Source organism: Podarcis gaigeae (genome assembly GCF_964106915.1).
Source record: "Podarcis gaigeae genome assembly, chromosome: 12".
NCBI lineage: Eukaryota > Metazoa > Chordata > Lepidosauria > Squamata > Lacertidae > Podarcis > Podarcis gaigeae.
Genome location: NC_139688.1, coordinates 28,757,654 through 28,784,661, shown reverse-complemented (window position 1 = coordinate 28,784,661; position 27,008 = coordinate 28,757,654). Strand labels below are relative to the sequence as shown.

Below are 27,008 nucleotides of genomic sequence, written 5' to 3'. Positions count from 1 at the left end.
TGGGGGTGAACGATCTGAGACCCATGTATTTTGTGGCTGGCCTCACAACTCCTACTCAAAACTGAAATAATGGGGTTTTTTAAACAAAACTTTGCTTGTAGGGCAACTGAATGCAATGCAAGGCACAATGCTGATGAGATCCAATCAGATCCACTCACTTAGTTTCCTAGATTCTCATATATATGCAATTTTATGCAAACTGGTATGTAGACCAGTACCTCCCATTACTCCTGACCATTGGACGTGCTGGCTGGGACTGATGAGAGTTGGAGTCTAACAACATATGTGGGGCACAGCTTCCTCAGCACTGCTTTTAGGCACCCAGCAATCAACCTGACTTGGTCACGTCCACAGAATGGAAGATGGCAGGATCCTAAAGGACAAGGAGTTGGCTTCAGGCACCAGACCCACTGGCAGAGCAACTCTTCTTATAAAGATGTCTGCAAACATAACATGAAGGTTGACAACCCCATCGTGCGGGAATCCTTTGCAGATGGCCACAGTGCCTAGAGACAGACAGGCAGGTCATGCATCCATAGCACTGACCAGAGGAATGACCGCTGGGAGGAGCGCAGAGAAGAGAAACACCATGGCAGCATGGCCAGACGCCTTTATCTGCCCCAGCTGCAAGAAAATCTTTCTCCTACATCAGTCTCTACAGCCACAGCAGGTCCTGCAACCTTCCAATAATTTGACCCCACCGCAAAGGTGCACTCCTCCATTGTCTCCCGACACAGATGGGTGCGAACAACAGTAATCGATCTGCAGGATTGGCCCTAGCTAGTTCTGAAAGGACAGCTCTATAACCAAGAATACAGTTGCTGCCTCTATGTTTCAAAGAAGGCAATGGCAGTGCTCGCACATCACAACAAGTCTGGCTCATTAGGTCTTAGCATGAGCAAGCACAATGCTTGTGCATTCGGCCCAATTTATCCTGCTTTGCTGCACTCCTGGCACATGTTTCATCAGGTCCTCAAGCATAAAAAGCTTTTAGTTGATCAAAATAAACCAGTGTTTATCACAGGAACCACATGCAACTGCATAACCCTCAAGCAGTTTTAAAGGCTAGATGGGAGTGTTGCTGTGTGCATGGCTTCTGTGCATTAATGTTACCTGATCCTCTGGTAACCCCGAGCCCAGGTAAAGGCCACTGCTGCCTAAAACCAGCTCCAGAGAGTGGGTTCCAGAGCTCTACAGCTTTCCCTGGCCTGCTTTCACTCTTTGAGGATCAACAGCCAAATTTGCCCCAAATCCAGAGTCCTTCTATGTTTCCAGGAGGTCTATTAGAATAACACAAATGAGACCTATACCAAAACAACATAGAGTGCACTTCTTCAGGATTCCAGCCAGCCATGCCCTTGTCCAGGATACTCCATTCCATTCATTCATTCATTCATATTCTCTCTCTCTCTCTCTCTCACACACACACACACACACACAAACACACACACACACACTATCAGTCAGTCTTTCGCTATCATGGACCACTTTGTGGGTCAGCCTCTCCTCTTAGGGGTTACGAAGCACGTCAGACCATTGATTCATCTAGCTCAGCATTGCGTACTCTGGCTGGCAGCAGCTTTCCAGGGTTTTCAACAAGGCTGTCTCTTAGTGCTACCTTGAAGATGCCAGGGATTGAACCTGGGACGTCTGCATGCAGAACAGATGCTCTTCCCCTGTGTTTTGTGTGTGTTTATTATGTACTTCTGCAAACCTTGGACTTCCGCAAGCCTGGCAATATCCCTTTTGCAAGTGGATCATGCCATTTTGGCTACATAGTGATCCACCCTCAAGAGACTGAGTTTGCTACTTTTTCCAAAGATAAAACTTCCAACCCATCCCTCAATTAAAGACTCCAGGATGGATTGCACTATACAGCTTGCAATGACCCTTGCACTGCATTTCCAAAGCGTCTGACACCCGGCTGGTTGTTGCCCATTTGGAAAACACTGTGCTTTGACACCTGTCAATCATTCGATGTCACTATGATGCCAGATGATTGACTGCCTCCTGCCCAAAACCAATAAAGGTTTCTCATCCTTGTTATACGCCATAAAACATACAACCCCAGTTTCAAAGGAGTAGCAGATTTCAAAATGCCAGGATTAAAACTGCATACTTCAACGTAAGTATAGAGCTATAGCTATGCAACTATAAGTATATGCAATATTGATCCTGACATGTAGTCTGAGCAGTGCAGTGAGGCCAGTAAGAAGAATGACTGCAAAGGAAGGATAGTTGCATGACTTGAGGGGTAGGATTTTCCAGCCCATAATATTGGGGAGCTAGCCTGACCCTCTATTGCTGGACTCCTGTCCACCCCAGGCAGCATGGCCAATGGTCACGGGGTGATGGCAGTTATAGTTCAGCAACATCTGGATGATCACAGGTCCCCCCCCCCCGCCTTAACAGAAAAGAGAACTTCCCTGAATACAGTTTCTTCCCTCATGAGGTTACTGAGATTAGACAAGATGCACCTTATTCAATTCTTTCCACCAAATTAACTGCTACAGGCCATAAGTCCTGTTCTTTCCAGATATTTTTTTCTGGAAGGGGAGGCCACAGGATAACATTTAAATGCCTCAAATGGTCTCCATCACCCTAACTGTATCTTTTGAATCCAAGACCGGTGTCATGTTGGCCTTGGGAGGAAATTCTACTTGGGCTTACTTCCAAGCAGACACACACAGCGTTGCTCTTTTCCAAGCTCAGAATGTATGATCCAAGAGACAAATGTCTGAATAGGATTCTAATGGTTAAATGAGGTTTTACGTTAGCTTGTTAAGTTAAAAGCTTTGGGCTTCTAAGAAGCTAAAAACATTATCCATGACCAAGGCTGTAATGCTATCCCTGGAAGAAAGATCCATTGGACTCAATGGGTTTTACACCTAATGAAAGGAATCAGAAGTAGATGTGTATAGACTTGCACTGGGAAACTTGCTAATGGAAAAAATGGCCTCTCACTCACAGATTCATCTTCTTTGGAATTTCATTATCAAACTCAATATATATTGTTGTTGCATCCTGCCTACTTGGTGGGTCACCCATCTGACTTGTTTGATGGTGTTTTCTCTCTCCCCCACCCTCCCACCCAGTGCCTATATTTTAATTTCCTGGTTGCTTTAACCCCTTCAGCGCCGAGCCAAACCAAGGCGTTCCCAAAATAGCAGCACTTCCATTTTCCTCTCTCAGCAGCACAGCAGGTATTTGGTTTTGGAAACGCACAAAAATATGGAGGCATTTTTTCTTTATTTTTTTCTTTTTGCTGTGAAGCTGAGGCACTGCACATTTCAAAGAGTGACAAATCCGATAAAATCCTCTTCTTCCCGGGGGGGGGGGGGGAATTAGAATAGCCATCTTGTCCCGAGTCCCTCCCGCCAGTATAGGCTGCATCCCAGCAGAATAAGACCAACCTAAGGATGCCTCAGCCCTCGAATGACATATTTCTCTCCTGAAGACTTTGGGTGCGCCCCCGGGAATTAAAATCCACACTATTTTGCGGGGGGGAAATAAAAAATAAACCCCGCAATACTCTAATAACTCCCGCCCACCAAGCCCTTGCCCGCTGATGCTCTTGGAACTAGACTGAAGCCCAGACCTGCCGATGGAGGGGAAGTCTCGGGTTGCACGGGAGAAGCCGAGAGGTCTTCTGCAGCCCGGAGGGAGGGGACCGGGGGGGCGATCTAGCTGCAGCATCTCTCCCCCCGTTGTTTGAAGGGCATGAGAGCGCCTGGCATCACCACCCACAGAGACCCGCGCGCACCCGCTCCGCATTTTACCTTGGCACGGTAATCCTAGCCTGGACGTGCAGCCTTCCCCCGAGGAAGGCGAGATGCTGAAGAGAGAGAGGCTGCGTCCCGGGCGGCTCCAGCTGCCCGGGGAGATGATGATGATGGAGCTGCTGCTGCTGCTGCTGCTGCTGCTTCGCGGCGTGAGATCTGGCGGTGCTGTTGCTGTTGCTGCCGCCGCGGAGAGAAATGTGCTGCCTCACGCCGGCCTGGCTGGCTCCGCCCAGCAACCGCCGCCGCCGCCGCTTCCCTCCAGCCTGGGCCCTGGCACTGACATCTCCCCGGCCCGCCCCCTGCAGACTCTCGCCGTCCCCGCACTCCGCCCTAGGCCAGCGGGGAAGCGGCAGCTCAGAGCATGTGCTTGGCGTGCAGAAGGGCCCAGATCTAACTCCTGGCATCGCAGAGAAGGCTGGGAATGCCCCCTGTATGAAGCCCTGGAGAGCTGCTGCCAGTCCGTGTAGGCAGCACTAAGGTCAGACTTAAAGGTAGAGGGACCCCTGACCATTTGGTCCAGTCGTGGCCGAGTCTGGGGTTGCGGCACTCATCTCGCTTTATTGGCTTAGGGAGCCGGTGTACAGCTTCCGGGTCATGTGGCCAGCATGACTAAGCCGCTTCTGGCGAACCAGAGCTGCACACGGAAACGCTGTTTACCTTCCCGCCGGAGTGGTACCTACTTTTCTACTTGCACTTTGACATACTTTTGAACTGCTAGGTTGGCAGGAGCAGTTATAATGTTGGATAGGGGGGGGCGATGCAAAGGAGAGCACAAAGCTGACTAAAAAAGGTAAAGTGCCCTTGACAGTTAAGTCCAGTCGCAGACAACTCTGGGGCTGCGGCACTCATCTTGCTTTACTGGCCAAGGGAGCCAATGTTTGTCCGCAGACAGTTTTTCCATGTCATGTGCCCAGCAAGACTAAGCAGCTTCTGGCGAAATCAGAGCAGCACATGGAAACTCCATTTACCTTCGCACTGGAGCTGTACCTATTTATCTACTTGCAGTTTGATGTGCTTTTGAACTGCTAGGTTGGCAGGAGCAGGGACCGAGCAACGGGAGCTCACCCCATCGCGGGATTCGAACTGCCAACCTTCTGATCAGCCCTTGGCTCTGTGGTTTAACCCACAGCGCCACCCGGATCCCTAAGGTCAGACTTAGGTATACAGTAAAGCAGCTTCCTATGTTCCGTTTGGGCCTCTTAAGAGATTGGTGGGCAGGTAAGCCCAAATGCATGACATGGTGCACACGCACCATTTGAATGACAGTGTCCCTCAACTTGGGGGGGGGCTTGCCCCCTCAATATTTCATGGGGGGGGGAGAGGTGAGATTGTTGGCAGCAGGCGCCTGCTGGGAACCAAGACGCACAGAAGCAAGCGCGAGAGTTTTGCGGCACCTTGTTAAAGAGCTACAGATTTATTATGAGGTAAATTGATTTCGTGGCATAAGAATCTGAGAAGGAGTGTGAAGTGTTATCGTCTGTTGTTGGCAGATAGTATTTACCAGCTGAGGAGAGAGTGTCATGCACCCGACAAAGTCTGATTTCTTCTCCACCCAAACAGATGCCATGAACTGAAATGGGATGGTACCACCCACCCTTGGGTGCCAACCCCCCCCCCCCCCGCTTACTGGAGTTGCGCAGCTGCAGCTTCCAAGTTCCTGTAAGATCTCATGAGAGCCACGCAAGATTGTGTGAGAGCCCTGCATCCAATCACACAGAGGCTTCATGTGATTTTGCTGGGGTCTCAGGAAGGCTGCACAAGGCCTCTACAAGATCTTGCCAGAACCTAGAAGCCTCCCCCGCCACTGTTCCTTGCTTCTCCCATGGTGGTGGTGGGCACCTGCAGAAGTGTCCCTTGCATTCCGCCACCTGAGGAGTCTGTCTCAGTCTGCCTCATGGATGGGCCAGCCCTGCTGAAGCAACACTAGTATTAGAAAGCCAACTCACTTCACAAATGAGTCACTGCTGCTTTGCAGTCCCATTGTCAGTCTGGTTCACAGGCGATCCAAGTCCCGGCTGGGGATGTCAGGACCGGGGGCAAGATGGCGGGGTGGGAGCAGGAACGGGAGTCGGGAAGCCAAGAGTCAAGAAGCCAAGGGTCTGAGGGTCAAGAAGCAAGGAGTCACAAATGCAGGGGTCCGAGGAGCAAGGAGTCAAGGAACCAAACACAGCGAGGCAGGGAACGTGTTGCTGTGGCAAAGAGCTGAAGGGAAATGCTGACCTTATATCCCTTCCCAGCTCTTGCCACCAGGTGCTGTGAGTTACCAATCAGCCTCACCTGTGAGGCTGCGCCTTGCCTCTTCAGAACAAACTTAGAAAGGCCCCAGTCATGGTCACAGGGCCTGGTTCCTGCACGCACACCTGACACCCATGGTGTCTAGCAGCTTGAGTCAAGTGTTCTTTCTGGCAGGAAGAGGAGAAGCAAAGCTCCTTCTTGGCTAAGGGATGAGCCAGGCTGCTTCTCTCCCCCTTCCCATTCTGCTCCTTCAGGGAGGCAGGAGGTACAGCCTCCCAGGACATCCTTGGTCCCCAGGCCAACAGTGGAGGCTGGAATGTGCTTCCCTTCTGTTCTGCATTCCCAATGGCAATTCAGACACACACACACACACACACGTAACCATTTGTGCTGTTGTCTAACAAACTCATTCTCAATGGCAGGTTGCCTTGCTCTGAATTGCAGCAGACAGATTTAGGCCACACTTTAAAAGGTAAATAATGTTACAAACATCAATAATGGAACAGGTGTGTCATTCAGTTGCCATGAGCCTGTTTTTTAAGAGGAAAATAACTTGACGCAATCCTTTGTCAAGAATGTTTCCTTGATGGCAATTAGTCAGGAGTGACATGATTGTGATTAGCAATATTAATCTGTGATGCAAAACTGGTTGCAAAGTATTGTTGCCATGCTTGATATTCCAGCCCTAGGGAAAAAATCAATGTGGTAGATAAGTAGAAGAGGAAAAGTGAACTCTCATTGAAAGTGTGCAAAGATTTAAATAATAATAATTTCAAGGCTGAGAGAAACGGTAAGAGCAGTATCAACCCCTGTCAGATCTCTCTCTATAATTAAATATCTGACCTGCAATTAGATAAAAATCCACTACTGAGCATAAGATAGAAATTATTTTAGGGGATAATATCTGCCAAGTAGCACTGGTTTGGTTGCTTGGAAATTCCTGGTAAGATAAGCTCCAAATGTTTCTACTTACCAGGGACATGCTCATAAATTCATGCACACCAAGTACTTAAGGCGTCATATTGTGAACAGCCCATCACTTCACAGATTGCAGAGGAGTACTTTGAACTAGAGTTGTGTGTTGGATTTGGACAAATCCTGAAAAATTGATGCAGGGTGCTTCAAGGAGATTTGGGATTTCTACAAGGCAAAACAGGATCTAAACAAAGCAAATTTGAGTCCAAGCAGAGTATCTGTAGTGCTTCGTAGCAACTTGGCAATTGAGACATTAAAAAACAAACATGTATACAAATGTTTGTGAAAAGTGAAACAATGTCTCTAAGGTTAATACCAGGATGCGGGAGAAGGAGGGAGAGGGATCAGCCATCTTCCCATTAGTTGACAGGACAGGGAAGCTGTGGACCTTCAGATATTTTTGAATTATAATTCCCATCATCCCTGACCATTGACCAGGTTCTATGCCATAGCCAGTGCTTTATTTGACCTCCTGGGTCATCTAAAAGGAAAGGCTATGATGTAAATATTATATTGTCAAATTTTATTTTATTATTTATGCAAAGCCCTTCCAAGGCTGCATACAAACATAATTGAAACAATATCAAACCAAGTTTAAATTGCACTGATAGCTCAGGGAATCTTTAACCAAAAATTATGAGTTGATTACAATTACAATTTCAATTTCTACCAGATACAGTGGTACCTCAGGTTACATACGCTTCAGGTTACATTCGCTTCAGGTTACAGACTTCACTAACCCAGAAATAATACCTTGGGTTAAGAACTTTGCTTCAGGATGAGAACAGAAATTGTGCTCTGGCGGCGCGGCGGCAGCAGGAGGCCCCATTAGCTAAAGTTGTGCTTCAGGTTAAGAACAGTTTCAGGTTAAGAACGGACCTCCAGAACGAATTAAGTACTTAACCCGAAGTACCACTGTATGTAGAAATCCATCATGTTGGGCATTCAAACACCAACACAGCCCTGATGTTGTGTTGTACACAACTTTAGACTCTAGCTGGTGTTCTCCCCATCCCAGAATTTGATGAATGCCTCCCAAAGGAGATCAATTTGTCAGTCACAGTATTGCAATTTTCCAGTTTCCTGCAATGAACCAAGTAGGACATAACACCTGACTACTTCCAACACAACTGCAATTCAGCAGGTTCGTTTCTCCACCTGAGACAGAGCAGTAGCAGTGTCACCCCACACACTCTGCCACCCTGTGCCCTGCTGCACTGCCAGCAGCTACTTACCACAGATGCCACCGTGGCATACAGAAGTTGCTCCAAGTCTGGCAAGACTTCCCCAAACCTGCCAGTAAAACCTCTTGAGGCTTTGGCAAAACCTTCCAGCATTTGCAGACTTAACAGATGTGGCTGCTGCACTTAAAATGAGAGAGAGAGAGATAAAGAAACTCATCAGGAAAGCTCCCCACAGGCCCAGCAGGCAGCTGGCATCACTGTGAAATATACCCAGCAGGTGGAGTGTCTGGGCAAGAGGCTGCAGATGGCAGGGGCTGGTGCAGTGACGGCAGCTGGCAGAAGCGGCTGGGCAGTTGCAGGGACTCAGGCAAGCAATATGGGCTGCATTTTTTTGGCCATCTCTTCCCATTCACAGTCTGTGATAAGAGATTCTGTGTGCCTCACAACAGGGCTAGGCCTGTAGTTCAGTGTTCCCTCATTCATATTCTCTCTCTCTCTCTCTCTCTCTCACACACACACACACACATATCACTGAATGAGAATTTATGCTCGGAATGAAGTTGTCTTCTGCCTCATTGTGTGAATGAAATAATATGTGCATAAGCTGAAGGATGCACGAGAAGAGACCAAAAACTAACACATCAGAATTGAGTGAGAAGTTCAGGGCTTTTTTTCCCCTGGTGGTACTCAACGGTACACAGTACTGGCACCTGTTTTTCCCTTTCCATACCTTGTTGATTTATCTGTGGAAAGCAAAATGTTTTGACGTGGGTGCTTTCACTGAGCCCTTCTGGGGCTGGAAACTATTTTGCAGAGCTGAGAGGTGCAGAGAAAGTGGCTGCAATTGCGCACAGACGCCAGAGGAGGCGGTGGCGAGCTGGTGCTGGGAAAGAAGCTGCACAGACTTCCTGGTTTGTACCACTTAAGGAACAGCCAGAGAGTTGAGGGGGGGGGATGAGTGAGACAGCCAGCCATATGCCCTTCGTTTCTTTTTGGCCCCTTCCCTTTTTGCTCTAGGATGCCAGATGGGCTGCAGAGATCTGCCCCATGCTTCCTTACAAGCTTCCCCACTCCAGCCCCCTCAAAAAATACATTTGGGGTGCCTTATTCCCTAGGAGTCAGCACCTACACCCACCAAGATTCATGGCTGAGCGGGGATTCGAACTCTGGTCTCCCTGGTCCTTGTCTGATACTCTAACCACTATACATCACTGGCTCTGGAGCAGAATGTAGCGATGGAAATGGAACCCTAAGCAGGGAGTGCTTCTCACCATTAACACTTTTTTGCAGGCCCCACTTGGGATAATGTATTTTTTTAATGTATTTAAAATAATGTATCATTTTAAAAAATCAAATACAATTTAATTTTTTTGGAGAAAAAATGTTTGAATAATTCCAAAACAGGCTCCGTTTGAAGTATGCTCCAGTACCCTCTGAGGCAACCCACCTCCCTCTGAACTCCCATTTGGTAATGATAGTTTTGTGATATAATATATTCATGGCTTACAGCATTTTTCTTTACTCTCATGCCAGCTGCCTGTGCCACATTAGCTGCTGAACTCGCCCGCTTATTAGCATGGCACTTGCAAGGCTGAGATAAAAGTGTGTAGCAAAGAAATGTGACAGCTTAGTCATCTCAAAAGAGCAGTGAAGATAACATAATTCTCCTAGCAGGGATTTTATATATTTTTCTCCAAACATGCTTTGAATTACTGGTTAATTTATGTATAATTGTGTCGCATGTACATAGCTGGTGACTTTTTTCTTTTTCAACCCTGAGGATTTTAATGTTACATTATTAGTGATTTTCTGAGGAAGATGCTGTTTATGAATACATAGTTATGAATTTTTTGTTCCATGTAAAAAAACTAATTCTATATGAACACACAGGGGGAACAAGTCATTAACAACTCTCTGAAACCAGACACTCCTGATGGCCAGACTATCAAACAACAACATCATTTTTTTTCTATTTTCGTATCTCAATAAATCCAGGTTTAGCTGTGTATGTACATGAGTAATTTATTTATTAATTTAACTTGCCTATTACCTTATACCAGAGGTGGCTTAAACAAAAGCCAGAACAATGTAAAAACATGACAAATGGTCCATATTGAGAGCATAATAACCAACAAAACTGTCAATAGTTCAAACCCTATAGCTAACTATGCAATGAATTCTACAGTATAATAATCATGGCCCTATCTGTCAACAGCATAAACAATCCCCTCCTGGTTCTGGGAGGCAGTGGTACAGGAGAGGGTGAGGAGGCACCCAGTCCTTCTCTTCTTTTCCTCCTCTTCTTCGGATCCATCCTGTGCTCCGCCCTCCAGCTCTGTAGCATCCCCTGCCTCTTACTGTTGCCTCCTGGCTGGTACAGGTCACCACAAATCTCTGACTCCCTCTCCCAAATCAGACTCCAGTCCCACTTTTCCTGGTGTACATTCATCAGCGTCCTGCTGGTCCCTGATATTGCGGCAGAAGCACAGAGACGGTGCGTAGAGAGCTTCTAAATGCAATGCTGAAGGACGAAGTCCTCTTGAGATGCAAATACTGTAAACTCTGCAGCTCCTCCAACTGCACCCAGGCTGTAAATATATGTTAATGCACCATATTTCTTAAAGACACGAAAGTCTGTCAGTGTTTGTAAAAAGCAAAAAAGGAGGGAAAGGTTCTGACCTCCCTTTGTCTCAGCCTGGTCCTCGGACCCTTGTCGGCACAAAAAGAGTCCACGAGAATATCCTTGCAGAGTTTTATTCTTAAAAGCAAAACATGACTGAACAACTATACACACCAGCACCAACCAACCCAAACACCAGCCTCAGCACAAACTAACATTTCTCACTTTATATATACAACCTGCTGCAGGCCGCTGAGTCATGCTGACCCAGCTGTATTCGCATTAAAGAAACAGCGGCCATTTTAGCCGTGACAAAGTCTCTGTGGCATCTTGATTCCCAATTGAAACAACTACCCCTACTTTAGCAGTTGTGTGCAACCACTATAACATACATGACTCAGCTTTCAAACTACTGCAGGAAGAACTGGGATGGGGTGCCTTCCAAAGTACATTTAAACATCCACAGGCTAAATGTTAACACAGGCATCCCAACCAGTGTCAGATTTATGTATGGTCATACCTCGGGTTAAATATGCTTTGAGTTGAGCGTGTTCGAATTGCGCTCCTCAGCAACCCAGAAGTAACGGAGTGCGTTACTTCCAGGTTTGCCGCTTGTGCATGCACAGACGCTCAAAATGACGTCACGCGCATACGCAGAAGCAGCAAAAACCGATGCGCGTGTGCGCAGACGTGCCATTGCTAGTTACCGTATGTTTACCTCTAGATGCAAACGGGGCTCTGGAACGGATCCTGTTCGTATCTAGAGGTACCACTGTATAAGCTAAACGAGCTATAGCTTAGGGCCCCACTCTTTTGGGGGCCCCAAAAAAATTTAAAGGGGAAAAAACTGGATGTACATTTCCAAAATATAAGATAAAAAAACAAATAAAATAAAACCTACATGCAGCAAGTGTTTTGTAGGCTCCTATGATGTAAGTAAAGGGCCCTGCCTGCTAGCCTGCTCCCTAAAATATCACTGGTTTGCTCATTTCTATATATAGGGTGCCTGCATTCTGCATGTGCAGATGGCCTTAGATACCTATTGGGTCCATAAATTCCCATACAGCATATATTCAACACAAAAAATGACAATTTGTTGTTGGCAAATGACAGCTGGACATATAAAGGGCCCCATTACCTTCAGTAGCTTAGGGCCTCATCAAACCTAAATCCAGCCCTGATACCAACCGACCTCTGAGCCCAATGGCTACCAAGGTCCCTGAACTGGCCACAAGACAAGGTACTTAGCATATTATACTTCATTGCTTTGTAATACTAAGGAGGAGTCACCAGATGGCGCTATTAATTATCACGCAAATTTCTAGTTGGCAGTGTTTTCATTGCTGAGATTAATGCTGTTCGTTTCCATGTAATGATTTTTGAGTGAAGTATTACATGAAGGAGTATAGTGATGGTTTAGCAATGCTAAACATCTTCTCTGATATAACTGCTTTCCTGTCTAAACCATTCTATCAAGTCCTATTCCTTTAGGTGTCCTACTAAATTGTCCTCTGCTACGTCGTTAGAACGTCCTGCACCCTTGATTGTGTGAACAGATAGACCAAGGGAATGTCCAAGCAATGGTGTCACAGAGCAGCCACTCTCACTTCAATAGTCAGTTAGCTAATTATGCTAAAATTCCAGGTGAGAGATGTGATAACGCTCGTGCATGCTGCAAAATCAGCATTCATGCACCACCATTATGAACTGGGGAGAAACAGATGAGCTTTGTACAAATGCTTGTGACCAGATGACCCTCATGGTCCCTTCCAACACTACAGTTCTAGGTGTTATGTACTTAAGTTCTCACCCTGGACCAGCAGGGGGATACTGTAGATAGTTATGCAAATGAAGGATCGAAAGTGACGTTCAGTGATTGGATAGTTTGTATGCAAATGAAGGATCGAAAGTGATGTTCAGTGATTGGATAGTTTTAGAAAGTTGCAACAGTTACATTGTTCTGGAGCTCTATATAAGCAGGCTGACTGAGCTCCTCGGTTCAGTTCTGTTCCAGCTTACAAATAAAGAGCTGCTTTGGAAGAATCGCTGTGTTGTCTGATATGTTCGCCCACAACTTAACACTATGATTCTGTGATTAACAGCCATTCTCTGGGGCCTCAAACAGAAATATTTCCCAGTACATGTTACCTGATGCTTTTAACTGGGAGCCTCAGGTCCAGGTGAGGGACAAATGCAGCCTTCCAGGACTCCTTATTTGGCCCTGGGGACTCTCTCCAGGTGATACTCCTCCCCAGTCTTGCTTTGGCTGGGGTTTCCATATCTGAAAAAGTAAAATTCCTGACACCCACAAAGTTGTTGAGCTTTCTGGAGCTGCTTTTGCCATCGTGCTGCCATACATCCAATTTCGCAAAACCAGAACATGTCAGGGATTTTCAGGGCCTAGCTTTGGCCCTCGTGAAATGTTTTTGCCTGGCTAAAATGTGCCCTTGAACTCTGATAAGGCCTCTTGCTTGCCTGGATAGTGGAAAGAGAGGCGAATGTGACTGTGTGTAGAAACTAGCCTATTGCACGAAGGTAATGTTCACATCAATTGCTCCGCCCACCTTTGCCCTGGGCTCCGCCCACCATTGGCATGTGATCTCCAGAAGGGAATGAAGTCTTCATGCTGAAAAATGTTCCCCACCTCTGCCAAGGATTGAGCATGGCACCTCCTGTTCTGTCCCGGAGCTCTCACTTCACTAATGATCATTAGTGGCATTAGTATCAATGGCACATGCAAAATCAGTTTGGATATGCTTTTTTGTATACCTCCTTCGGAGCTCTTGCAACAGCAAGATACACACCTGTGCTGGCTCTAGCACAGGCCCATATTGTTACATGGACAGCCAGTGCATGGAAACTGACAAAATGGCCACAGCTGCCATCCTCTGAAGAGGCCGCAAAAAAAATAAGAACCAATGGCCCATCTAGCCCAACATACTGTTCTCACAGTGCCCAGCCAGATGCCTGTGGGAAAGCAGGCAAGCAGGGGCTAAGCACAACAACACTCTCCTCTCCTGTGGTTTCCAGTAACTAATATTCAGAAGAATTGCTGCCTCCGACCTTGGAGGCAGAGCATAGCCCGCATGGGTGAAACCCTAAATAAATGAGCAACTCATATTCATAGAATTGGAAGGGTTCCCAAGGATCATGTAGTCCAACCCCCTGCAATGCAGGATTCTCAACTAAAGTGTCCATGACAGATGGCCACCCAACCTCTGCTTAAAAACCTGCAAGGAAGGTTTGACAACCTCCCACTGTCGAACAGCTCTCATTGTCAGGAAGTTCTTCCTGGTGTTTAGTCAAAATCTCATTTCTTTTAACTTGAATCTATTGGTTCAGGTCCTACCCTCCAGAACAGGAGAAAGAAAGCTGGTTATCATATCTCTCCTATCTCCTCTTCAAAAGGAGTATTCAGAAATATTACTGTCCCCTACCATGGAGGCAGACTAGTAACTATTGTGGTTAGGAGCCCTAAATAAATGAGCCTTGAATAATATTGGGAGACCCGACAAAAAAAACGTATCTAGAATTAAGAGTTGGCCAATGCAACATCCTAGTATTTTTGAATCCTGGGACCTCTCCTTTTACAAATGGTTGCGGCCGCTTTAAGGGTGTCCTGTTTCCTTGGCGCTTCATATTTTATGTGCTTTTTCGGTTCCTATCCCTTAACTTTCCTTCTGATCTCTATGCAAACCCAGCAGGGGGCTGTCTCTTCCTCCTTGCTGCACCTGCTGTGCTGTGGTTTTCATAACACCTTATTAGACATAATTGCCTGTCAGCTGCCTGCAGGCTTTATGTGTAATCTGGGCCTTGCGAGCTTCCTTTCTTAACTTCCTGTCAAGTTGCTGGCATAGGAGGGAAATTGTTTAAAAGCGCCTGGCAAAAGGTAGAGACACCATAGTTAATTAGGAGTAGCTGCAAAACAAATTATCAGCAGGCCCCGCACCGCAGCGACGAGTGTGGCGCCTAACGATAAACAAAAGCTGCCGAACAATATTTTTATTTATAGCAATGCACTGCATTTAGTTATTACCACCAAATCAAAGTGCACCCTCCTGAGCTATTTGACTCATCTGCAGACCCTTCAAGTGTCCCTATTTTCAAGGGACATCCCTGATTTGGAGAAGCCATCCCGGTTTCTGATTTGATCCAGAATGTCCCACTTTTCCTTAAAGGTAAAGGGACCCCTGACCATTAGGTCCAGTCGTGACTGACTCTGGGGTTGCGGCGCTCATCTCGCTTTATTCGCTGAGGGAGCCGCCATACAGCTTCCAGGTCATGTGGCCAGCATGACTTTTCCTTAGGGTGTCTTTATTTTCATTGGAGAAATGTTGGAGGGTATGGAGTTATCCGACCACCAAGCCATCTGAAGGCAATCCTGTATAGAGGTTTTTTAATGTTTAATGCTTTATTATGTTTTTAGATATGTTGGAAGCTGCCCAGAGTGGCTGGGAGAACCCAGTAAGATGTGTGGGGTATAAATAGGAAAATTATCATTATTGAATGGGACGTCCCTATTTTCATTGGAGAAATGTTGGCGGGTATGCATCAGGTTACCCTGGTTAAAGCACTCAGCATCCTGTGGCAGATGAGTGAATTAAACCATCAGCATCATGTCACTGATTTGCCTAACCAATGCAGACCATGAATCAGGTAGACACAAAGGGGTCAGGCAACTGTGAGACTCTGTTAAGGTGATGTAAATCAGGAGAGGCAAAACTCAGGCCAGGAGCTAAATGTGGCATTCCAGACCTGTTTATTTGGGCCTAAAAATTCTCCCTGGGCCACACCCCTTTGTGTCTGGTTGGAAGGTACCCTTGAACTCCCATGATGCCTCTGGCTTATATGAATGGAGGATAGAGAAACGTCCCTGATATTTCAGCGATTTCCGCCCAGACACTGCTTCCAACTACAGTATTCCAGCTATGTCTGGGAAATTCCAGATTTATGGCAACCCTAGAAATAGCCTGATGTCACAGACCGGTTGGATCCAAAGGAGTGGTAGGAGACAGCCGCTGAGGAACCCCAAGGGAAGAAGGCTCAGAGCATGGGGGTTGGTGGTAGGATGACAATGAGTGGTTAGAGGGAAAAGAGTCCAACTGGGGAAGAGGCACAGTCTCAGAAAGCTTGGGGAAAACCTGAGAGGACTCCTGTAGGCATCACGCATAGTATATTTGAAATGCTTCAAACATTTGAAATGCACTATATAAATATTATTATTTCACTCTTGCCTCTCAGAGATCTAATAAGTATATTCCCTAAACACCCATACTTCTGTTTCCACAAAATTGGGAGGAGTAATTGATGTATATTATAACTCCGTATAATAGGTGACAGGAGCAAACCAGCAGTAATTTGGAGTTTATTAACAAAAACAAGATCTGCAAAGGAGTGTCATGAGCACAGCGACTCATCTCCCCCATGAAGCAGTTGCTAAGACTGAAGGTCCCTGACTCCCCAAAGGTGCCTAAGTCCAACTCCTCTCCAAGGTTTTTGGGAGTGGGGCTGAGGCTGTGAGATAGTTTGCCCAGTGCAGGGGGAGGCAATACAATGTCCTCCAGAAGGTTGTTAGACTCCTATCAGCCTCAACCAGCATGACCAATAGTCAGGGATGATGGGAGCTGTAGTCCAATAACATCTACTCTCTCACTGGTATGCAGTTTTTGTTTGCATTGCCATACCTTACTAACCCTTATTCTCAACAAGCAGTAGTAGAGCATAAAATAGTAGGCATCTGGCATCCTGGAATCTTCTGCCACTAGATGGCAGTGTAACAATTCACTACACTATTGCAACAAGTTGAAAGCTGTAAATGACCGAGTCCTTTCTGATATTTAGAAGATAATGTTATCTATTAATAATATTAAGAAGACAATAATGGGTTTTAAGACCCCCCCACCTGGGTCTGTCTGGTGAATCCTTGTAGGTGGCAGCATTTGTGACACAAAATAAGCACAGGCATTTGGATCAGTTGGCCAGGGATTAAATCTGGAACCAAATTCACAACATACAATTCTTTCAGCCTTCACCTTGAAAGTATATATGGCACCAAGGTGCCTTCTACAATGTGAAAGAGATTAACATCAGTGGCCACCAAGGATACATCTGTTGTTCAGCATCAATGTATGCTATACAAGCTCTCTCCCTTCACTTGGTACAACAGAATAGCAAGGTCATAACAATATGCAATTCCCTTTAACTACTTCTATGCAATACATTGGCTTTGCAGCGAAATTAATACTAGCATTGGCATCAAGCAGAAAGCAAATCTTTATTCTTATTCATTTGAAGAATCAGCTTTAGAACCCATTAACTTAATGTGGTCCTGTAAATGCAAATAGACTATGCACACAATTATTATGCTGTGATTGTACATGTTCTTGTTCTGTCATAAATCATTCATCTTTCTTGTAAAAAATCATAGCCAGCAGTCACTCAAAAGGAAATGCTTATTTTTCATAAATCTCTGCTTAGTCTTGTAAATACCCACTTAAACCTTCTGGCTTCATTATGCATATCTTTTCATTTTCCCTTCATTATTCTTTGCCCTAAACACACAAAAGCACAGGTACATATATATTGTCACTGTTCATCAAGTCTACAGGGAAGAGAGTGCATCTGTCTATTCCTGACTCAAAGTCAAGAGACTGTGCATGTGTTATCATTTGTCAATGTTCTTCCTGCTGAGATCCCCATACACAATTTGCACGGCATGTGTGGACTTTTACAGTATACCATGCAAACGGTACGAACAGAGCGGTTGCTAAAGAGAACCACGGGAGATTAATTGTGGGTATGGTCTACTTCTTCCTTTCACGTGGTGTGTAAAGGAGGAACAAACCCATGAAGATCAAGGAAGAGGAAGAACAAGTAAAGGAGAAAGCTGCCCAAGGAGATGTGCTGTGGATATCCCATGGGCAATGGACAGAGGTAGCATGCCTATATCTTCAACATACTTGGTTAGGGTGGCTTACCACTCTGACGATGCCTGCCCTGTGTGGACAGGAAGGTTGCTACTAGCATGGTACATAGGATGCAATCTGCTGGAAATATATGTTAACCCCTACACTACAGTAAAAGGCCTCCTTCCTTGCTTTTGCAGGCTCAATACGTGTTTTAGTGCTGTAGAGGTTACTTAATAATGCAGGATATGGAATTTGCTTCTACTAGGAATAGCCAGCAACTTTTCTGCTGCTAGAAGTTAATAAATGGTAGAATTCAAGTTCACAGCTATATACCACCATGAGGCTCTCACACAGCACTCTCTCATGATTTGTTTATACATCATTCCTGAGCAGTGGCAACTAAATGTGGATCTCAGTTATAGTATTTATCATTTGTTCTTAGCTAAATAAAAATTGACATGCTATCCACCAGGTTGTTAGAGCAACCATAGAGCAGGCACACCAGGTAACATGCAAGCAAAGTCTCAGCAGTGACCCATTCAAAAGCAAGTTTGCTGGATGAAACTAACACAGTAAAATAATAGTATTTTTTCATTGAAGTATTTTTCAGTGGTGTGAGAGAGGATCTGTTTTCTTACATCCAGTGGTTGAAAGAATCCGGCATCTTAATTGTTTCTATATATAACCCAACTGGCCACAGCTTGCTTGGCTGGAAACTAAAGAAGACAATGAGCCATGCACCATGTCATTATCTCCAACGCTGCACCACACAGGCCTCTACGACAACAACAAGCCAATGGGTGGATCTAAATGCGTTTAATGGTAGTGTGGGAGATATTTACAGAGGGAATCAATTACCTCCTGAAACCAGTCACAGCCATGCATAAAATGTTTTTGTGGGGGGGGGGGGTTATAGCATGGATTTGACTGACTTTTGATAATGGGGATGGGAAGTGACTTGGACCAGGGCCAGCCCTACCATTAGGCAGGTGGCAGATGCTGACGGGCAGAGTACTGTGTGCTGCATGCCCTGCCTTGCACCCTGTGGGCTAGCCTGCTGTGCTCAGCTACACTGGGCGTAAACTACCTGTTGCCAGTGTCAAAGTGCTTTTGTACATGGGCAGCTTGTTTGCCTCAGGCAGCAAAATATCTTTGCCCAGCCCTGAGTGGGCCATGGATACCTCCACCTGAATCCTGATCAGAAAGATATTCTCTTATACTCAGGGTTCATTGAGGTCAGTTGTCACTGAAGGTCAAACTAGACATGGTGTTAATCATTTTGTTAACCCTTGTGTGATTTTTAAAAATTAAATAGCAGCCAGTGCAGGGGGGGGGGAGCAGTTCCATGGCAAGGGGTAAGGCTTTAGCCTTTTGCTGTATAGCAGTCCCAATCTAAAGTGCAGCAATCTGAAGTGAGCACCGATCTCAGGCAAGGGCAAGGTAAGGCTGGTTGTTCCAACAAGAAACAAGCTGAAACGGAACCCTTCTATAGGAGCAAAACCAGCGACAGCCTGATTACTAGCACCACCTGTGTTGCAAGATTCAGCTTCACTTCAAAGTGCCCAGCCTTCTCTAGTATTCTTCTACTGTAACTGATCAGGGGACCCTCTGGTCTGACCGGGTCTTTGCCATGAGAGTCCACCAAATCTGAGAACAGCAACATTACATCCTCAGCCTGTGGCACAGGCGCTAATGACTCACCCAGTAGATATGCTTCTGGGGGTGGTTCTGCATGTCCTTCCCCTTCTGCTTCAGAGTCTTTGTCCTCACCCCCTGAAGACGAGGAATCTGACTCCAGGGTTACAAACTGTGCCACTTATTCGCTCTGGGAGAAAAGGTTCTGCTAACACCAACAGAAGCTTTCCTTTTGGGGCAATAAGCAGGCACAAAGGGAGAAGCATTTCGATCAAAGCCATCATTCACTATTTAATTAGTCTCCAGTATTTTTATGCTATTTTTCTGGGCATGCTCTCCCAATGTAGCTCGTATACAGGATTAAAACATAAAATACAACTAAAATAACATATTTACCATTAAAAAAAAAACATAGACATTGCTCTACACAAATATAAGCTGGCAGCATTATTCCTGAAGAATGAGTGGCCATTTTATAGCTGCAGTGAATTAACACTGCACGTTTAAGTACAGCCCAGAATCCCCCTTTCCTCTCTTCCCTTGAAATACCCTGCTACAGGCCTGTGATTTGAGACCCCTGCCAGGGAGATCTAAACTTGTTACTCTACCAACACCTTTGTGAAGTTGGTTCTACAAACAGCCACGGACATCCAATTCTTTACTTGCCAAGTTAGTGTTTTTCAGATTCATGGCATGTTCCTTGAAACTTGCATGTACCTGATCATTTAATCCCAGACTGAAATGCTGTCTTTATTTGCACAGACAGCACTTGACACATTTGGAAGGCAGCATGAAGGACATCCCTTACATTAGCCAAGTATCATGTTCTGGCAGTTCATCTGTAACATCTATGCTGTCTATGACCTTTCACATATAAACTGTGATAGGTTAGGAAGGAGAAAAAGCACCAATTACTATACATAATATGAATATGGAAAAGGGCAGCATTTAAAGTGGGGTGTGTGATCTATGACCTTTTCACCACTGGGGACATCAAGCACGTTGTCAGTCTTGTCAGCTCTGAAACCTGAGGACTCAAGTCAGTCACTAGCTCTCAGACGTAAGCAGGCTAAAAACACAGGTTGATAGTGTGATCTCATTGACGTCAGTGGGGGTCTGAGCTGCATTAAATGCAAACAAGCTATCACAATATCTAGCCCTTGCTCCTGCCAGTTTTCCTCCCTTGGCCTACTGTTTCCTTCGTTCACCAATATGAGCTAACCCAGGGGTCTGCAACCCACGGCTCCGGAGCCGCATGTGGCTTTTACACCTTTGCCGCGGCTCCGGGGCGGATACTAGCAAGGGGAGGAGGCGCATTGTGCGCCCCGACACTCCCCACTGTGGCGAGCGCTGTACTGGCTGTGACGTCGCATGGGGGCAGTGTGTGCGTTAGTCACGCACCGTCCCGATGTCACCTCCCGCCCGCTACATTGTAAGGGGCATGTATGCTGGTCACTGCGTTGAAAGGGGGCATGTACGCTGGTCACTGTTTTGAAGGGGAGTGAAGAACACACACACACAAAAAGGTAACTTGTTAATTTAATGTTTATTTCTATGAGGAGGAGTAATTCTGAAGGGTCAAACAAAGAAATAATAAAAAAAATGTGACAAAAAAGTTATTTTTATAATGACGAGTTTTGCGGCTCCCAGTTTTTTTTTCTTCGGAAACGGGTCCAAGTGGCTCTTTTTGTCTTAAAGGTTGCAGACCCCTGAGCTAACCAATGTGTTTTGTTCAACATTAAGCAAGCTGAAATTTATCAGAAGAGACTATTGGACAATTTTCCCTCCCTCCCATGAATTCTTAGTAATGCATCACAAATGCACACACACACACACACACCAGCCATAACAAGGGGGAGAGAATCATGGCAAGGCATTTTGCTTACTTCCTTCTCATATTTCCTTCCATAAGGAGCTTCATCTTCACAGCACTCCAAAGTTTAGGAGAGAAACAAGGCTCATTTCAGGGCCATCCCAAGACATTTCGCTACCTCAGGTGAATGACAAGATGGTGCCTCCTCTCATTCCATGTACAAAAAACTGACCAGTCAGCCAAATCTGATTTCAGCACTGGCAATGGTTCAGCATCAGGGCTGGCCCACCCATTAGGCTCATTAGCTCAGGTGATGGGTTGCAGAGAGGTGACAGACCTGGACCTGCGAAGAGTGCGCCACTCATTGACTCCTGTGCTTGTCACCCACGTGCTGCCTGGAAAGAACAGGACCGCTGCTGCCACTGCCTGCTCCTCTCTAGACTCCGTTTTTTCCCCACCGCCACCTTCCAGGGCTTTCCTGAGCCACCTGAGATGGTGGTGGTGCATGGATCAGGCCAATGGCCCACCTTGTCTAGGGTTCTGTTCCCACACTAAATGTTGCAGTGTGCAGTCCTCTGTTTGCCCTTCCAGCTTGTGGGAAACCAGTAAGCTGGACATGAACTCAACCACACTCTGCCATGTGAAATGCACATTGATAGAGGATGACTATGATTTAAAAGTAATACATTATACCTCCCCATAGTGGGGAGAATTGTGAACAGTGCGCTGTCCAAGTACTGTTGATGGGCAACTTCAAGACTTCTCTTGCCCTCCCTTCTCAGGGTTCTTTTTCTTTTGTTTAAGCTGGACTTGGGCCCCATCTGCACTATGCATTTAAACCAGTGGCAAACAACTATAAACAGTCATGGCTCCCTGCAAAGAATCCTGGGGACTGTAGTTTGTTAAGGGGGATGAGAGTTGTAAGAAGACTCCATATTCTCTCAACATAACTGCAATTCCCAGAGTGGTTTAACCATCAATCTCCCTTCCTAGGGACTTCTGAGAATTGTAGCTGTCTGAGGATAATAGGTCCCTAACAGCTCTCAGCGGCCTTAAAAAACTTCAGTTCCCAGGATTCTTTGGGGGAAGTCATGATTTTTAATGGGGTATAACAGTGCTTTAAATGTATGGTGCTGATGTGGCCCTTGGGCAGACAACCCTGCTCATAATCTCTACTAATCCTTTTCTTTAATTTTCTTCACTCTAAAATATAGTGTATGACAAGAAGCCGAGACAAAATAAGGTGCACTGTGCAAACGTGGCCACTAGAGGCTCTAGTGTTACAGAAACCTTTCTTCCCAAACCAAACACTGCCCAAGTCAGCTATTTTAAACATGTTTGAAAGGAAACAGCTGAGAGGAAAAACAGAGAGTCTGCAAAAATCAACTGGATATTCCCACCCCAAAAAAACCCACAAAGGACCACATGAATCCAAGATCTGCTTGTTTGTCACACTGGAAATTATTTGGAATACATTTTTGTTAAAATGGTATCACTCTTTGGAGGAAAGCTTGTATTCTGAACCAAAGCTGCCACATCTAAGTTGGTACACATATTTAACATATATTGTTAGGCAAGTCAGACCAGTCCAGGCCAATAACAACCATGTATCACAATGAATATTGCCACTGGCTCAGGAGAATGGGAAAGCCCAGTCATCAGGGAGACGGCCACTGCTATCTACAACTTACAGCTACGACTTAAGGCCCTAATAGTAGGGCAACCCTGGGGGAACTCTTGTCCCAGTCTGATACTTGCAGGGATATATTTAATGCTTAGACACTGAAGTTTGCTGGGGTTTTTAAGACTACAGGAAGTGACTATTTTAGGTGAGTCTGATATGAGTGCAACCACACACACACACATATCACGCTAAACCCAGAAGTGACCCAAGAAGTCACAGGAATATCACAAAAAGGGGCAGAATGGGGCGGGGTAAATTGGGAGTTGCCTGTACTTCTTTGACACAAATTATCCATTAAGTTAACTATGGCAGTACTCTGTCACAGATCCTATAATATTTTAAAGGTTCTCCATAGGCCAGGTGGAATCCTATTGGCTCCTTGTATCACCTGACAATTGTTGGCCTAGTAGCAGCAGCAGCACATTGTGGCCAAGTGTGTCAGACTAATCCTAATTCCTCTATGAAATTTCTTTATGAAAATGATTTAGGAAAAATCTCAAATTGTGACAAAGTCATTGCCTAATGGGGAAAGGTATAAGTTCTGAAGATGTATTGTTCTCAGTAAATATTTCAGCAAACTTGGAAGTTTGTGGATAGATGGAAAGGGTAACAAAAATGTTAATTCACTGCACCGGAACCAGTGTGTAGGTCATGGGCAGTCAACGGGGTGCTCTCCAGATGTTGGACTACAATTCCCATCATCCCTAACCACTGGCCATGCTGCCTGTGGCTGATGGAAGTTGGAGTCCAACAACATCTGGAGGCACCACATGTGTTACCCCTGACCTAGGCAGAATAGGGCTGTGAGGCAGGAACACAGCACTGGGGCCACACACACAGACCTAGGAAGAACCCTTCCTGACAAGAAACTTCATAGATCAGAAACAGTACATTCCACTCAGCATCTTTGCAAATTGTGAGCATAAAATTCTGACATTATCCTTTGCCTCCAGGTCTGGAACATCTGTTTGTTTCAATCTGTTACACTGTTCTCTCTTTCTTCAGGAAGCATTGCCATAACTTAACACTACATACTGCTTTTCTGTGGCTCCCCAAAGCACATTCTTAATAATACCAATTTGAGGTGAAACGGGATGTTGCTGACAAGGCTCCCCAAGGAGTTAGATTTTGGTCTGCTTGAGCTCATACTTGTGATTTCATGCCATTTGGCTTTATTAGGTTTTCCCCTAATGGAAGGCATATCTGTTTACACTTATCCTGCTTGAATGAAGATGAGCTGCCTAAGCGGTAGTTGTTTTCACACCTGTTTCCCTTTGCTATGGTCGTGAAAGGTTAAAAATAGAACACAGAATGAAACTCATCGTGATACTTACAGTATTTACTAATGCTTTGTGTGCTATCAGACAGGCACCTGATCCTGTATATGTATATAGTCGCAACTGAATAGATATTAGCTTGATGAAATGTAGCTACAGCTGCACTGTGTGTAAAGCCAGTGAGCAAACCTACACTTCTATCCTTCCTTTCAGCAAAAAATAAAATAAAATAATCCTATATTAACTGCTTATTACAATAGACAGAGATGCAAGGTGACACTGACAGAGGTGTTGTGCCACCATCATGATGCAACAGCAAGCTTCTGGAACAATGCCATGATATTATCCCAAGCAGAACTGATGATTACTACTTAAAATACTTAATTGAAGACAGGGAACCAGATATTACCTTAAAAGTGGCTAAATTCTGTGCTGCTGCTGCTGCTATAAAATGTCTTAATATATTTTAAATTTGCGGTCAAGGTTTTATTTTATATATTTTAGCTGTTTTATATCCGAATTATTTATTGTGTATCAGCTCGTAGAGCTTACTTTTAATCTATTCATATTTATATGCTCTCTGTTGTTGTATATGTTTGCATTCTGGTCAGTGACCGAAATAAATTGATTCATTCATTCATCATTACTATAGGGACATACGTTCAATATTTATGACTCCAATCATGCAATGAACCCCAAGCAGATCTGATGACCACTACTTAAAATATCAAATAGAGGACATGTCTATGCTATAATTTGTAGCCAGCTCCTACCAGGCTGAAGCTTGTATTTGATATCCCACTTTATTTGGATTTGATATCCCACTTTATCACTACCCTAAGGAGTCTCAAAGCGGCTCACAACCAGATTTTAAGCTGCACTCACAGTCTTCTTAATAATATATATTTTATTAAAGGCACTCTTGACCACCTAGAGCTTCAAGCCTTCCACCTGCCACCTGGAGGGGACCAAACCTGGAGACTTCAGGTTGGACCTGGAAGTCTGGCAACCCTGGAGTTGTGCATGCAGCATCCTGCAGAGGAGGAACAATCCATGCAGAACACACAAGAGGGGTTAACAAAAGTGAGGTGTGCACTCAGCTTTCTTGTGTATCCTCATTACTGCCACAGGAAGCAGCTTATATTTTCCATTTGCACATTCTGATTGCTGCTGCATTAACCTTTGCTGTCACTAATGTTTAACGGATATAATTTGGCTGCAAAATTAATTTCTGCAAATAAATGAGTTATTTTTAATATTCAACACACACTATGAACAAAAAGGGGGGAAAGATAAAAGAGGGAATTGGAAATAGCTGAGTTAAATTGTTATTTCAAGGCTTACATGCTGTGGTGTCACTTCCTCTCTCTTTAAGCCAGTGATAAAGCGAATGAGTCTCCTGACTCATATTTAATGGGTGCTCAAACTGCTGTGGATTACAAATGTGTAATCTTTTCAAATACAGGAATCATTGGTATTTGCAAAGTTGCTACTGTCGCCTACACAGCAGCAATAATTTTCATAACCAATACCATTTCATGTCCAGACTGGTGGCGTCAGCAGATATAGCAGCACTAAACTGTCCTTTGAAAGTCGCTAACGCTTTAAAAAGCAAAGTACACTATGGCAGCAATTTCTGCCTATCCTGGAAAATTTGCAACCTTTGGCCAATCTGAGTAACACTGTATTGACAGACACAAGCCCATGTATATCAGTGATACTTCCTTTACAATGGAAAATCTAAAAGCTTCAATAATTTCAGGTTATTTGTCTCCTGGAGATATTAACAGAAAGAACCTTGTGGTTTCATATTTTTTTAAAAAAATCTGGTTGTTACGTTTGCTAAATTACTCCCGGCTTCCATTTCCACAAACAAGCAGACTTGACCCCATCTACCAGTTTCATCAGATACCTTTTCCTTTTCCTGGTATTACTGCAATGTGGATTTGTCATTTTTATAATATTTTGCATCAACTGGAGGGGGAAATGCTTACATTTTACCTCTCAAATGAACTTTCTCATCACATACAAGTAGTTTGCTAAATGTTGGATTGTAAGACACATGCCCTGCCTTCATGTTGGAATTTATAACTCCCTGTTTGATTAAAATAATATGTGTCCTTTAAAAAAGTCACCTACCTAATACTAAACTCTTCTTTTCTTAACATGGCCTTTTGATTTACCCTATTGCCACATGGCTCCCTCATGCAGGAAAAGTACTATGTGCAGACAAGGTCTGTCAAATGGCATGCCTCACTATTTTTTAAAACCTCCAATCAAGCAGCTGAGTGCAAGTGGTCTAATATTAGCCTGTAAGCACCATAATAATCAACTCACTGACGTCTACTAGGTCTAGCATAAGGTTCTTCCCAGATTAGTTGAAAGGACACTTGAACATCTAATGGGTTCAGAATGTACTAAAACAAATGGGTCTAAACTTCCATTAATAAATGTAAAGTGGAGATTAACAGAAGAGTTATAATCAGAGATGGAAAATTCTGGACAGTCTCACTTAGAACAGTAAGGGATTAAAATGAGAACTGAATAAATGTGAAAGGTTTTAAAGTGGAAAGTTAATTTGTTCCATAATTAGTCGAGCTGGGACCAGGAATTAATTGGAGCCATGACAAGGTATATGACCGAATAGCTAGATATTTTTTAATCTACCTACATTGTATTTTCAGTTTCTCAGCATTCAATCACACTTCAGTGTAAACAAAAAAACAGAACCCATGTGGCTCTATGCAGATGGGAACAAGTGGGATACTCTGGCTATGTACACATTAGCTGAAAATGCAGCGAGGTTGTTCTCACCCACACCAATTGCATTTCAAGTCACACGTGGGCGTTGTACACACTAGAGAGGAAGTGGGGTGCCTTCATCACCCAAAGTAC

General features: G+C 44.8%; 1 protein-coding gene and 2 long non-coding RNA genes across 12 annotated transcripts in view; all 3 read right to left on the bottom strand.

Moving 5' to 3' along the window:
- The window catches only part of DYNC1I1 (dynein cytoplasmic 1 intermediate chain 1), a 230,124-nt gene that overhangs the window by 190,993 nt on the left and 12,123 nt on the right, over positions 1-27,008 (bottom strand). For 2 of the 10 annotated variants that reach the window (XM_083705283.1, XM_083705282.1), the window contains exon 1: positions 3,780-4,060. The exons of 5 other annotated variants lie outside the window; for them this stretch is intronic. The gene's annotated coding sequence lies outside the window, so the exon portion shown is untranslated. Of the gene's footprint in view, positions 1-3,413; positions 3,438-3,779; positions 4,105-27,008 lie in introns of those variants that run through there. 3 more of the 10 variants (XM_083705289.1, XM_083705287.1, XM_083705285.1) reach the window with 3 other exon arrangements.
- Positions 10,183-13,164, bottom strand: LOC310828241. The gene is made up of 2 exons (XR_014556771.1): positions 12,945-13,164; positions 10,183-10,642 (listed from the first exon to the last, which is right to left on the bottom strand). It is a non-coding gene; the product is annotated as an uncharacterized lncRNA (long non-coding RNA).
- On the bottom strand, positions 24,580-26,167 carry LOC310828267. The gene is made up of 3 exons (XR_014556801.1): positions 25,108-26,167; positions 24,975-25,071; positions 24,580-24,890 (listed from the first exon to the last, which is right to left on the bottom strand). It is a non-coding gene; the product is annotated as an uncharacterized lncRNA (long non-coding RNA).